A 14,716-nucleotide genomic window follows, 5' to 3' on the forward strand; every position below is an offset into this window, starting at 1 on the left:
ATCAGCCATGATGAAATGGCAGAGCTGGGCCCAGTGGCCTAATTTTGCTCCTATATCACATGGGTTTATGGTCTTAATCAATTCTTGCCTTTTTAAATGGAGTAGATCCTGTCTCTCAGAATCCACTCCAGTAACTTTTACAGCATTGATGGCAGACTCATCATTCTGTAATTCCCTGGCTTGTCCTTGAAATGCTTCTTAAATAAAGGATAAATGTCAGTCAGCCAAATGCACCCGTGGCTAACTATGATTAAAAATACTTTCTGCCAGAGTCCCAGCAGTTTCTTTCCTACCTTTCCACAATGCCTCCAAATACATGTCATCAGCCAGTGATATTGCATGTTTTCGCAAATAAAAGTGGTGGAGGCGTTTTATGGTTATGAAAAACTGTAGCAAAGCATTTATTGTACTTCAAACACTGAACACAAAGAGCGGTTAAAAAAAACTTTATGTAATTATGTCATCACGTCAGACCAGCCTATTAAAGTGAACTCAGTGTCAATGGCTGTGAATTATGTACGTCGCCTTCAATTACGTTACCCTACACAAGCCCATCCCCCTCCAGAATTCACTAAATTGTGAGCACGCCTGGCTCAGGTCCTATGTTCCATGGGTAGAGCATAGGATCTGAGCCTCTGGCTCGTCCCGAGGAGTGTTGACACGCTCATAGTCAAGTCGTGATGCTAGGGGCGTAGTAGCGCATGTCTTGGTGGGCCAGTTACAGACCATCTATGGAAGTACATTCATGTTTACCCCTCTTATCTATGATGATCTTTTCTCTCCGTTCCAAAACATGGAATGGGCCGCTGTAATGAGGCCTAAAAGCACTAAAAGCCAGAACAAATAGACTGAGGAACAGCTTCCACCCCAGAGCTGTGGCCTCTGTCACCACCACTCCTACAGAACAATGACTGAAACTGTGAGCACACACGTGCACACACAAGGGCTCAAATACTTGCACTAATGGCACTTTGTACGTTACGGTGAGATTCTGGTGCTGCTGCAACTTATTTTCTGCCATTAGTCTATTTAATACTGTTTTTCTATTACTGTCTTGTTTTTATCTACCACTTTATTTAATTGCCTGAGAGGAAGCCAAACAGATTTTCATTGTATCTATGTATAATGACAATAAAGATCATTCATTCATCACGGCGGACGAAAACAAACGAGGCAGAATGTAGGTCAACAGGGACCCGGCAGTGCTGTATGCTTTGATGGGAGAATGCTGCTGGGAGGTCAATCAAGCGGTTGTGACGTCAAGAGTAAAATCACCTGGCAATTTTAATGGCTGCCCGTATACCAACTCAGCCGTGGATGACTGCGGGTCCTCTTTTGGAGCTGTTCTGAGCCCCAGCAGGACCCACAGGAGACGATCATGCCAACATTCATTTGTCAGAACAGCCTTTAAAGGGCTGTGAAACCTCAGGCATAGGCTATTAGACTGTGGGTGATATGCTATGGTGAGATGTAGCCCAATGCCAAGGATCTGAGTCATCACAGCCCAGAGGTCTGATATGAATTGGGGACCGCGGTCAGAGGAAATAACAGATGGGATGCCAAACCGAGCAACCCAGGTGCTAATGAACATCTGGGCCATGCCTGCGGCCATCATCGATGCTGGAAGGATGACCTCTGGCCACCTGGTGGTATCATCCACCATGTATGGTGTGTGAAACTACGGGAGGGGATGAGGACCAAGAAGATCCACATTGACATGGTCAAACTGTCACTCAGGGACCTCAAAAAAGGTGCCAATAGCGCCTGAACTAGACGGTTCATTTTCGGCCACTGGCAATCTAGTCCAATCTGTAGTCCAATCATGCACGTCCTTTCTAAGGCCATGCAACCAGTTTCCATGAGTCTTCTAGCTTGGATGCAAGAGGCCATGTATAGAGTTAAAATCAGTCCGCCTCCAGTTTGTGGGCATCGTGGAGCCAGGGCGACCGGTTGAAACATCGCACAGAGAGAAACCCCAGCCTCCCCGAACTTAATGTCAGCCAACTGCAGGTCCGTGACAACTGTTCAGTAAGCCTGGACCTCTCAGTAGCTTGGTTAGCTGCCATGCCGGTATAGTCAACCCCTACGTGTATGGCCTCAACGGCTGGCCGTGAGAGACAATCAGCCACAAAATCATTTTTCCCCTTAATATGTTGTATATTCATTGTGAACTCAGAGATGTAGTCCAGGTGGTGTTGCTGCTGTGCAGACCAAGGGTCTGATACTTTGGTCGTCATGTGTACGAGGGGTTTGTGGTCAACGAACGCTGTGAAATGGCGATCCTCTAGAAGAAAATGAAGATGGCGGACAGCCAGATAGGGACGGAGATGCACAGGGTCAAGCGAACTGTACTTCCTTTCGGGAGGATGGAGCTGCCGGCTGTAAAAGGCCACACGCCTCAACCAACTGTTTGTGCAAAGCACCCACAGCATAGTCTGAAGCGTCAGTAATAATGGCTATAGTACATTGGGGAGGAGGTGCACCAGTAGAGTCATGTTGGCACGAGTTTGTCTGGTATCATCAAATGCCCTGGTCATGTCCGCTGACCAGTCAAGCAAGTGATTGGGGCATTGCCTTTAAGCGCACTATATGGGGGAACATAATTTCAGCAGCTCTTGGAATGAAGCGGTGATAGAAATTCACCATACCTAAAAACTGCTGTAGTGTTTTAGTAGTACAGAGTGGTAGGAAATCCATAATAGCAGCTACTTTTGATGAGAAGAGTTTCTGCAGAGATGTCAATGGCTGGCAACCCTGACCGGCATTTAGCAGGGCTAATAATCAACCTGTGTTGGTTCAAATGCTCAAAAAGTGTGCAAGATGAGGTACAGGTTTGTATTTCACTGTTGCCAGCTTTTCTGGGTCCAGTCTGTACATGCATTCATGGACTGGTAGACCTGTTGTGGAAGTGTGGTCCTCAACCCCATGTTTTGTGACTGTAGTGGAGAATGTGGGCTTGGTGAGTTTTGGGAAATCGCCCAGAAGTTGAATGAGCTCATATGCAGTAGTGCACACACTTGACAGAGTTGTTGCGGGGAACTTACTGGGGGAGTACGGTAATGTCCCAAAGACCTTGACATCCACAAGCTGCCAGTTCTTAAGATGGACTAACAGTCCTGGGCACACAGGAAATCTGCCCCAAGCATAGGTCTAGCCACTTTAGCCAGGACATAAAGCCCCACTGAAGCAGGGTGTCGCTCATTGTGTCCTGTAGGTCTGGATCCTGCTGCCATTGGCAGCCTCCAGTGAGATTTCATCACCCTTTGCCTTTACCTCTCATCAATAAGCAATGCTGACAACACACTCACTTGAGCACCTGTGTTACACAGGAAGTGTCACCCTGAACTTTGTCCATCATGAACAGTAGATGTCCCTGGCAGCTGGAACACACGGTGTTCACAGACATCTGATGTCCCGATGTGCAGTGAAACTGCAAGATGACGGCACTTTCTATCATTCGTATTAAAGCAAGTGTGGTATAAACACAGGCCCGGCATCCTCCGGTGCCTTATGTTGGGGTCCTTGCGAACATGGCTTTTTGAGACAAGGAAAAGAGGAGGCTAGAAGAGTGTAGACTATCAGACTTTTGAGCAAGTTTTCTATAGTGCTTTACGGGTGCACTAGCGAGAGCTACGCGACCTTGATCAGGCATTTGCTGCATGAAGAGCTCTTTAAAAATAAAACAAGGATGCTGATTTCTCAGGAGAGACAACATGTGGTCCATTAGCTCCAATGGCTTAGCATCACCGAGGCCAGGCAAGGAGAGCAACTGTTTTATGTGCTCGGACTCCAATAATCCAAAAGTCTGTAAAAGTTTTCAACTATTTGATCCTGATACACCATCAATAACTCTCAGAGATGGGAGACGAACGAAAGGCTTTAATTAGCAGCAAAATGGAGCATGGCATCTCGGAGACTGAGGGGGGAGCAGTGCCTCCAATCGCCTTTATACAGGGGTCTGTGGGAGGAGCCACAGGAGCAGTCAGCAGAGGGGTGTGTCCAGACAGGTATACATAGTTTACCACATTCACCCCCCCCCCACTTTGTTTTAAAGGAGAGAACCCACGGGGCGAAATTTCTTACAAGTATATTTACAGGTGAAGACTATCAGGTGGTCCAGTCTGTTGCTGCGATCTACGTAGCACCGGTGGTGATTGCACCGGTGACGGTGGTTGTGCTGGCTCCAGCCTGACTTGAGGCGCCAGCCCGTTAGACGTCAGTAATCCCTCATGCGTGTGTGTGGCGCCTGGTATGGGAGTGTCGTGAGGAGTCTGTGTAAGGCTTGGAGTGCACGGTGTCTCGTGGGTATATACATCGGTGGGTACGGGGTTCATAGTCACCATGGAGCGTTCGGGGTAAGGGTCTGGTGCTCCTGCAGGCTCCAGGTTGCGGGCGGAGACCGTGTCCTCCCGCCCATCAGGTAAGACCACGTAGGGATACTGGAGGTTCGAATGAAGTAGGTGAACCCTCTCGACCGTCGGGGAGTATTTATTGCTCCTCGCATGTTTCCGGAGCAGCACTGGCCCTGGGGATGTCAGCCAAACCAGTAGGGTGGTCCCAATGGCAGACTTCCTGGGAAAAGAGAATAGGCACTCGTGAGGGGTGGCATTGGTGGACGTACATAACAGAGAGCGGATGGAGTGGAGTGCCTCGAGGAGGACCTCCTGCCAGCGAGAGACCAGCAATCCCTTTGACCTAAGGGCTAAGAGTGTGACCTTCCACACAGTGGCATTCCCCCTCTCCACCTGTCCATTCCCCCTGGGATTATAGCTCATGGTCCTACTAGTAGCAATATCCCTAGCCAGCAGGTACTGGCGCAGCTCGTCACTCATAAATGAGGACGCCTCTATCACTGTGGATATAGCAGGGATACCTAAACAGAGTGAAGAGCTAGCGCAGGGCTTTTATGACGGACGTAGCAGTGGTATCGGGGCAAGGGATGGCAAAGGGGAACCGCGAGTACTCGTCAATTATGTTGAGAAAGTAGACATTGCAGTCAGTGGAGGGAAGGGGGCCCTTAAAGTTGATACTCAGTTGCTCAAAGGGGTGGGTGGCCTTAATAAGTTGTGCCTTTTCAGGACAGTAGAAGTGCGGTTTGCACTCAATGCAGACAGTCCCTGGTCATCGTTCTGATTTCCTCAAGGGATGTATCCAGAGATACTGGCTACGTGACAGACGCACTGCCACCTGGCTGGTCGGAGGACACACCACATGCCAATCAACATTTGGTCCCTCCCAACTAATCAATGCACACCTAAATTATTGGTTACCTTATTGGATTAACGCGCCAAGCCCCATGCTTTGAAAGGTGAGACTTGCCCTTGGCTCGTCCTCTCTTACAGACCACCACATTGGAGGTAAGTGCATTGATTTATGTTTGGGAAGGTCTATCGTTTGTCCTGGTAAGGGAGCCGTGGCTATCCAAGGTCAAGGGGGATAGCTGTTGTAGTGCTTTTCCCTTGTTCTTTGTTTGTGTAACCGTACCCTGTCCCCACACCGCTTCCTGTGTGTTGTAGTTGCTTGTGTTGACCTGACTTCCCCTTGTAAATAAATTCCTTATTATTAAAACTGTGTGTGTCCAGACCTCTACTGTTGAGACTCAAAGAACCAGTTATTTTCCATCACAACAAGGGAGTAAGGCAGGTTCCGGGCTTTCACGGAATGGTAAAGTCGGGTGACCCCCGGGTGGCAAAGATGTGCATGGAGGTTGTATAGCCGGTCGAGCTGCGCACTGGCACACGCTCCCCGGGATAGGGCATCGGGGGTTCATTGAGCTGGTACAGGATGTCATAGTTGTAGGTGGAGAGTTCTATTCTCCACCGCAAAATTTTATCATTTTTGATTTTGCCCGCTGTTGGTTGCTGAACATGAACTCAACCGAGCGCTGGTCGGTCAGCAAGGTGAACCTTTTGCCGGCGAGATAGTGCCTCCAGTGCCTAATAGCTTCCACTATGGCCTGGGCTTCTTTCTCCACCGCGGAGTGCCGAATTTCAGGGCCTTGAAGGGTACGAGAAAAGAATGCTACTGGCCTGCCTTCCTGATTGAGGGTAGCAGCCAGCGCGAAGTTGGAGGCGTCACTCTCTACTTGGAAGGGAATGGTCTCGTCCACCGCATGCATCGTTGCTTTGGCAATGTCCCCTTTAATGCGGCTGAAGGCCGCGCGGGCCTCGGCTGAGAGGGGAAATGTGGTGGATTTCACCAGGGGGCGGGCCTTGGCTGTGTAGTGAGGGACCCATTGGGCGTAATAGGAAAAGAAGCCCAGGCACCGTTTGAGGGCTCTGAGGGTGGTAAGAAGAGGGAGTTCTAACAGGGGGCGCATACGGTCGGGGTCAGGGCCAATGACCCCGTTCTCCACGACATACCCAAGGATAGCAAGTCGGATGGTTCCGAACACACACTCGTCCCTGTTATAGGTAAGGTTAAGAGCTTTGGCCGCTTGAAAAAATCATTGGAGGTTGGTGTCGTGATCCTGCCAGTCGTGACCACAGATGGTGATGTCATCCAGATATGGGAACATGGCCTTCAGTTGGCACTGGTCCATCATCCGGTCCATTTCCCTCTGGAAGACAGAGACACTATTTGTGACACCGAAGTGATAGAGGAAGTGACACAGGAAGTGATAGAGCCTGCCGCCCGCCTCGAAGGCGGTGTAGGGGCGGTCCTCCGGGCAGATGGGGAGCTGATGGTAAGCGGATTTCAGGTCTACGGTCGAGAACACCTTGTACTGAGCTATCTGATTGACCATATCTGCGATGCGGGGTAGGGGGTACGCGTCAAGCTGCGTAAACCTATTGATGGTCTGGCTATAGTCCACGACCATCCTATTTTTCTGCCTGGTCCAAACAACAACCACCTGGGCCCTCCAAGGACTTGTGCTTGGCTCAATTATCCCCTCCCTGAGCAGCCGCTGCACCTCCGACTTAATGAAGGTCCTGTCCCCCACGCTGTACCTCCTGCTTTTAGTTGCCACAGGTTTACAGTCAGGGGTCAGGTTGGTGAACAGCGGTGGGGGAGGGATCTTGAGGGTGGAGAGGCTGCAAGTGGTGTCAGTAGTGCGGCCGTTGGCATGGTGTTGGGTGGGATGCGCGGGTCGGTGTGTGTGTGTGGTCAGTAGCGGGGTATATTACGAAGTCCCACAAAACTGAGGATTTCTGACAGTGATTGGTGGGAGGGGCCCGTCATACTCCATTGACACACTTTTCAGGTGGCTCTGGAAGTTGAGCCCCAATAGCACAGGGGCACACAGTTGAGGCATGACCGGTAATGCAAAGTCCCGATATTCTGGGCCCTGCACCACCAATGTCGCTACACATCCCCCCCAGATGTCTGTGGAATGCGATCCAGAAGCCATGGTGACTCTCTGGCTTACTGGCTGTGACACGAGTCCGCAGCGTTGCACTGTGTCCAGGTCAATAAAACTCTCAGTGCTGCCCATGTCAAACAGGCAGCTAGTCCTGTGCCCCTCCACCAGGATGTCCATCATTGACCTTGCAAGCTGGTGTGGGGTGCTTTGGTCGAGGGTTACGGAGACCAGAGTCAAATCGCTGTCTTGGTGCCTGGTAAGCACCCGTGGGTCGGAGGCAGGGCGAGGTGGCGCCGACAAAGATGACCACCCCCATGCCTCACACACGGCGGGCAGGCAAGATGGCAACCCCCATGCCTCACACACGGCGCTGCTCGACCCCGCTCATGGTTTGGACTTACAGGCCTTGGCGAAGTGGCCCTTCTTTCCACAGCCGGAGCAGGTAGCTACTCGGGCCGGGCAGCATCTTCGGGGGTGCTTTTCGAGTCCGCAGAAGTAACACTGTGCAGACTTGCGACTGGCAGCAGCCATGGTCGACTTGCCGGCCGGTTGCGGGGTCTTCATGGACTCGCAACTGGCAGCAGCCGAGGTCGATTCACCGGCAGGTTGCGGGGTCTGCGGCGTCCATGGGGCCAGTGTGAGATCGCACGCCTGGACAGCGTCAGCATTGTGCAGAGTGGCCTCCAGTGTGTCGGCTAGCTCGATCGCCAAATGTAAGGTAAGATCGACGTGTTCCAGCAGCCACTGGCACACGTACACTGACCTGATCCCCGTAACGAAGGCGTCTCTTACTAGCAGCTCCGCATGTTGTTTCACCATCAGTCCCCTGCAGTCGCAGGCCCGCACGAGTGTCTGTAGGGCCCGGACAAATTCAGTGCTTGACTCTCCGGCCTGCTGCCGCTGTGTCACTAAGCGATGTCTTGCATAGACGGTGTTCACCGGCCGTCGGTATTGTCTTTTGAGGGCATCCATCGCACCCTGGTGGTCCGTTTGGTCTTTGATCATGGAGTAGACCCTTGCACTGACTCTGGAGGGGAGAACCCTGCACTTTGTGGCAGGGTCAATCACATGAATCTCCTCCAGGTGCGATTCGAAGCATGCTAGCCAGAGTTCGAAAGCGTCGCCAGCTTCCTGGGATTGTGGGTCAAAATCCAATCTGTTGGGCCGTAAAATGCTCTCCATGTTTTAAAGTTGCTGCTAATAAAGCTGATGCACCATCAATAACTCTCAGAGACAGGAGGCGAACGATAGGCTTTCATTAGCAGCAAAACGGAGCACAGCGTCTGGGAGACTGAGGAGGGAGCAGTGCCTCCAATCACCTTTATACCGGGGTCTGTGGGAGGAGCCACAGGAGCAGTCAGCAGGGAGGCGTGTCCAGCCAGGTATACATAGTTTACCACAGATCCCAGTTACCTGTACCTGACATATGCCTCCTTCTTTCTAACCAGAGCTTCAATATCCCTGTCAAGCAGTATTTCCTAATCCTGCCAGTCTCATCCGCTTTAATAGAAACATGTTGTCCCTGAATTCTCCTTATCTCACTTTTAGAAGTCTTACATAGCCAGATGTCCCCTTCCTTGCCTGTAAACAGCTCTGCCAATAAACCTTTGCAAGTTCCTGTCTAATGCCATCAAAATTAACTTTGCCCCGAAGCATAGGACTTTAATCCATACCAGTGATATCTTTTCCTATAATCATTTCAATACAAAAAGAATTTTAGTCATTAATCCAAAAGTGCTTCCCCAGTGACACTTCAAACACTTGCTTTGTCTCATCTCGCAAAAGCAAGTTTGGTGCTGTTCCCTCTCTAGTACAGCTATCTACATTTTGTTTTATAAAATTTTCCAGGATACCCCATCCAAGCCCCAAACACCATGGTAACCCCCCCCCCCATCCTTTTAAGGAAAATTGAAATTACCAACTATTATAATCCTGTTACTCATACTACTAATCTCAGAATGAGATTTAATTCCACTGACATATGTCATGAAATTTGTTGTTTTGCAGTAGCAGAACATTACAACACATTGTAATAAAACCTTAAAAATTACTATTTTCTATGTATGAGAAGTTAAATTAAATAAGTAGTGCAAAAAAAGATAGGGTTCATGGCTTCACTGTCCATTCAGAATTCTACCTACATATTTGTTCCCCTAATTCCTACTGATTGTAGGCGGACTTCAGTCTTATTTTTGAGTTCCATCCATGTAACCCAACTGGACAATGCTGCAGGAATATCTGCTGTGGTGCTTTTCCTAATTGGATATACAGAACCTTCGTCCTCTCTTACCTCCATCTCTGTCAAGCCTACAGCATCTGTGCTAGGTAGGTCCATAGGTTAATTTGACAGATTGGTTGGTTGGTTAACTGGCCACAATAAAATTGCCCCTAGTGTGCAGGTAAGTGATAGAATATGGTGTGGGGGAGGAGCCTGGGAGGATGATGTGAATGGGGCGACAATAAAAATGGGATCTCTTTAGGATTAGTGTAAATGGGTCATTGAAGGTCAGGGTGGACTCTGCATGCACCGATTCATAAGTGTGTAGGCTGTGTTTGGTCTCCGGATAATGTAAAGTTGCACATCCCAAGCTCATACACTGAGGATTTTGGAATGAGATTAACGCTGTTTACAGTGGTGGCAGTCTGCTCCTGCACCCTGGTGTAAGTGGTTGGCATGTGCAAGCGGATAATGGGAAGAACATGAAGCCAGTACTAAACTTTCTTTTCAACTTCTATTTTTACATTGCCTAAATTCCTGCTCCCCCTGCCCACCACTCCTTCTTGGTTTTGGACTTTGGATCTGCAGTCATGATCTGTTGAGCAGCCTTGCTCGAGAAGACATTTGAGACTTTCAGAAGGATCCAAGCCAACACATCCTGTGTTCTGAAACTTGAAAGGGGAAGTCCCGGGGATGGGGTGTAGTGGGGATTGCATACCAGGTATCCTTGAGATGTTTCATTTCTCTGCACCAGAAGGAAGTGTTTCATCCATCCCTTCATCACTTGCTTCACTTCCATCCTAGACTGTAACTGCCTTCCCAAGTGAGGCTAAGATTCACCTGCAGCTCTTCCAACCTTTTCTACTACGTCTGATGTTCATCATCCAGTCCCCTCTACGTTCATGAAACAAAGCATAGACTAGGTGCCCATGTTGCACCTGCATTCTTTCGACATTGCCCATCTTGAGCTTTTGTCCGCATGTCAGTTTTAACTCTTCTTCCCACTTCCGCACAGACCTGTCTGTCCTGGGCCAAATACAAATTGGCCGAACAGCAGCTCATATACTGCAGCCTTGAGGTCACATGAGCTGTTGCTTGTGGTGAGTAGGTGTGAGATTTAATGAGCAAGCAGGGCTGGGGGTGGGGATGCTTGGTGGTGCAAGTGTTCGTTGGGTTATTAGGGACTTGGCAAAGACCAGTAAAAAAGAAATTAGGTTGAAGTGGAGCAGCCATTCTGGGTGTCAGACTGGGTTAGAGTGGGGAGCCTGAAGCTTTTCTCTTTGAAGTGAAGGAAGATGAGAAGTGTACAAGATGATAAGAGGCATAGATCAAGTGGATTCCTAGAGACTTCTTCCCAGAGTGGAAATAGCTAATACGAGGGGCATAATTTTAAGGTGATTGGAGGAAATAGGGGCATGTGAGAGGTAAAATTTTTACAGAAAGTGGTGCAATGTGCTTCCAGGATTGGTGGTAGAGGGAAATACATTAGGGATATTTCAAAAACTCTTAGATTGGCACATGAATGATAGTAAAATGGAGGGTCACACAGGAGGGAGGATTACAGGAGGGCGGAGCAAAGTTAAGATGGCACTAAAAGCGACTCCTTTGCTTGCATCTTTGGGAACAGCTCTATTTCTGTTTTTGTTATCTCGTTTATCCTTTTCAAGGTTATTTTTGAAGCTCCTGACCTGGAATTACACTCTCTTGGTTCTCTCTAGGAATAGGACCCGCTCCCAGGGCCTCACGACCGGCTTCTTTTTGATATGCCAAGGACGCAGCCTGGAAGACTAGCACGTCTTCAGGGTGCTGGATTTTTGTGGCTCTGGAGATGGGGTGATTCAATGCTCGTGCCCCTGACTGAGGTGTTTCAGGGGAACACAGAACATCGAGAGCTCTGTGTCCAGAGACCTGAGCCTTTCCAGGACCAATTCTCTTGGAGCAGAGCTCAGAAAAATCGACACAGCAGACTTTTAACATCACTAATCAACGAATTGTTTGTAATGTCTTCCCTCTCGCTGTAAAACAGGGGCATCTCTTTTTCCCTTATTAGGGAGCGAGAGAGCTTGCGGCATTTCGAATTACTGGGTGAACGAGTAGTCTTTGGGGTACTGCAAGTCTGTGTCTTTATTGATGCTTTGCTGAGTGCTCGGTGGAGGGGTGCTGGGATTGTCGCCTCGCTGCTGCTGGTGTGTGGGAGGGAAAGCTGGGAGGGGCTTTGGAGTTCTAATGTTTAACTGTCATTCACTCTTTGGGGCACTCCCCTGTTTTTGTGGATGTTTGCAAAGAAAAAGAATTTCAGGATGTATATCATATACATTTCTCTGACATTAAATGTACCTATTGAACCTATCTACGAGTAGGCTAAAAAGTCAATACAATGTTGTGGGCTGAAGGGTCTGTACTATTGTGTAATGTTCTATATTCTGTAATGTGGCTATGTGCATGGTAGGTCATGTTTAACCAAATTAGTTTAGCAGGCGGAGCCAGAGAGTGGTAGTAGATGGTTGTCTCTCTAATAGGAGGCCTGTGACTAGTGATGTGCTGCAAAGGTCAATGCTGGATCTGTTGTTATTTGTCATCTGCTTCAATAATCTGGATGATAATGTGTAAACCGGATGAATAAATTTTACAGGAAAGTTGTTGGGACTTGAGGACCTGAGTCATAGGGAAAGGTTGAATAGGTTAGGACTTTATTCCCTAGAGCGTAGGAGACTGAGGGGAGATCTGATAGAGATATACAAAATATGAGGGATGTAAGCAGACTTGTTCCATTGAGGTTGGATGAGACTAGAATAAGGAGTCAACCCTTGGGGGTGAAAGGTGAAATATTTAAAGGGAACTTGAGGTGGAACTTTTAAACTCTGAGGGTAGTGCAAGTGTGGAATGAGATGCCAGAAGTGGCGGATGCAAATTCGAATTCAACATTTAAGAGAAGTTAAAAGAAGAAGAGCGGTGCCTTAGGAAGGCGGTATCCATCATTAAGGACCCCCACCACCCGGGACATGACCTCTTCACACTGTTACCATCGGGAAGAAGGTACAGAAGCCTGAAGGCACACACTTAGTGATACAGGAGCGACTTATTCCCCTCTGCCGTCCATTTTCTAAATGGACATTGACACCAAGAACACTACCTCACCACTTTTTTATTTCTATTGCACTACTTATTTTAACTTAACTATATAATGGGCATACATATACTTAATAAGACCATAAAATATAGGAACAGAATTAGGCCATTTGGCCCATTGAGTCTGCTCAACCATTTTATCGTGGCTGATCCAATTTTCCTCCCGCTTCTCCCCATATCACTTCAAGCCTTGACCGATCAAGAATCCTTCAAAAAAGACTTGGCCTCCACAGCTGCCTGTGGCAAAGAATTCCACAGATTCTCCATTCTCTGGCTACATCTCCATTTTAAAAGGACGCTCCTCTATTCTGAGCCTAGGTCTTCTGGTCTTAGACTCTCCCACCAAAGGAAACATCCTCTCTACATCCACTCTGTCAAGGCCTTTCACCATTTGATAGGCTTCCATGAAGTCACCCCTCATTCTTCTGAATTCCAGTAAATGCAGGCCCAGAACCATCAAATGCTCTTCATATGACAAGCCATTCAATCCTGGAATCATTTTCGCAAACTTCCTTTGCACACTCTTCAGTTTCAATGTAACACGTTCATTTTTCCTCTATATTTACTTATCATGTATTGCATTGTACTGCTGCCGTAAAGTTAACAGATTTCACAACATATGCCGGTGATATTAAATCTGATTCTGATTCTGAAGTTTGGATGTAGAGGGCTATGGTCCACGTGCGTGTCAATGGGACTTGGCAGAATAAACAGTTCACCAAGGACTAGATGGGCCAAAGGGCCTGTTTCTGTGCTATAGTGTTCTCCAACACTCTGACTCTGTTTAGGTAGCAAATTAGAATATTGAATTTCCGGTTTCCGGTGTCCCACACTCAACTGTTCTCCTAGACTTCTTTTCTCTTTGTTCATTCCTCACATCTCCTCCCCTCCACAACCTATTTTCAGCTGCCCAAGATTCACCCCCATCTGGTTCCACCTCTCACTTACCAGCTTCCATCCCATTCCTACCTTGTACATAGTTACAATCTTTCCTATTCTCTTTTAGTCCTGATGTCAGGTCTCAACCTAAAACTTTATTATTAAAGTGCATATATGCTACAACATACTACCTTGAGATTCATTTTCTTGCAGGCACTTACAGGAAATTTTTTACAAGTGCATAAGAATATATTAAACAGACAGAGACTGACAAATAACCAATGTACAAAAGAAGACAAACTGAGCAAATAAACAATAATACTGAGAACATGAGACTTACACCTTTTAGAACATAGAACATAGAATAGTACAGCACATTACAGGCCCTTTGGCCCACAAAATTTTGCCGACCTTCAAACCCTGCCTCCCATATAACCCCCCACTTTAAATTCCTCCATATACCTGTCTAGTCGTCTCGTAAACTTCACTAGTGTATCTGCCTCCACCACTGACTCAGGCAGTGCACCAACCACTCTCTGAGTGAAAAAACCTTCCTCCAATATCCCCTTGAACTTCCCTCCCCTTTTGCCTCCACAAATGCTGTCCTGCTCCCTTTTTTTATTATTTATTGTTTATTGACATACAATGAGGCCCCTCAAACTGCACCAGCCAGTAACCCTTGATTTATTCCTAGCCTAATCACGGGACACTTGACAATGATCAATTAAGCTACCAGCTGGTGGGAGGAAACCAGAGCACCCGGAGGAAACCCTCGCAGCCGTGGGGAGAATGGACAAAACTCCTTCCAGGCATTGACGGGAATTGAACCCGCGTCGCCTGGACTGTAAACCATTGTGCTAACCACTGCGGTACCATGCTGCCCCCCCCTACAGCATCTAAAGTCCTCTTGTGGCTGTTACAGGTTAATTATCCTAGCCATAGGACATCACATAAGCGGACCACTAATAGCTTATTCATGATTATGTGGTGAGGTTGTTTGCCGATGATGATATAATGTTTAACTCCATTTACTCATCTCTTTGGGAAGTCTGGAACCCAACTTGCAAGCAGCAAGATCCGTACGATATTTGTTACTTGCCACTTAATAATCCGCTCTAAAAGATAAGGGAAGTCTACCCACTATCAACGTTCTTGTGGTTGCTATTGACAGAAATTCATCTGGACTG

Source organism: Hypanus sabinus, chromosome 16 (genome assembly GCF_030144855.1).
Source record: "Hypanus sabinus isolate sHypSab1 chromosome 16, sHypSab1.hap1, whole genome shotgun sequence".
NCBI classification, from domain to species: Eukaryota; Metazoa; Chordata; class Chondrichthyes; order Myliobatiformes; family Dasyatidae; genus Hypanus; species Hypanus sabinus.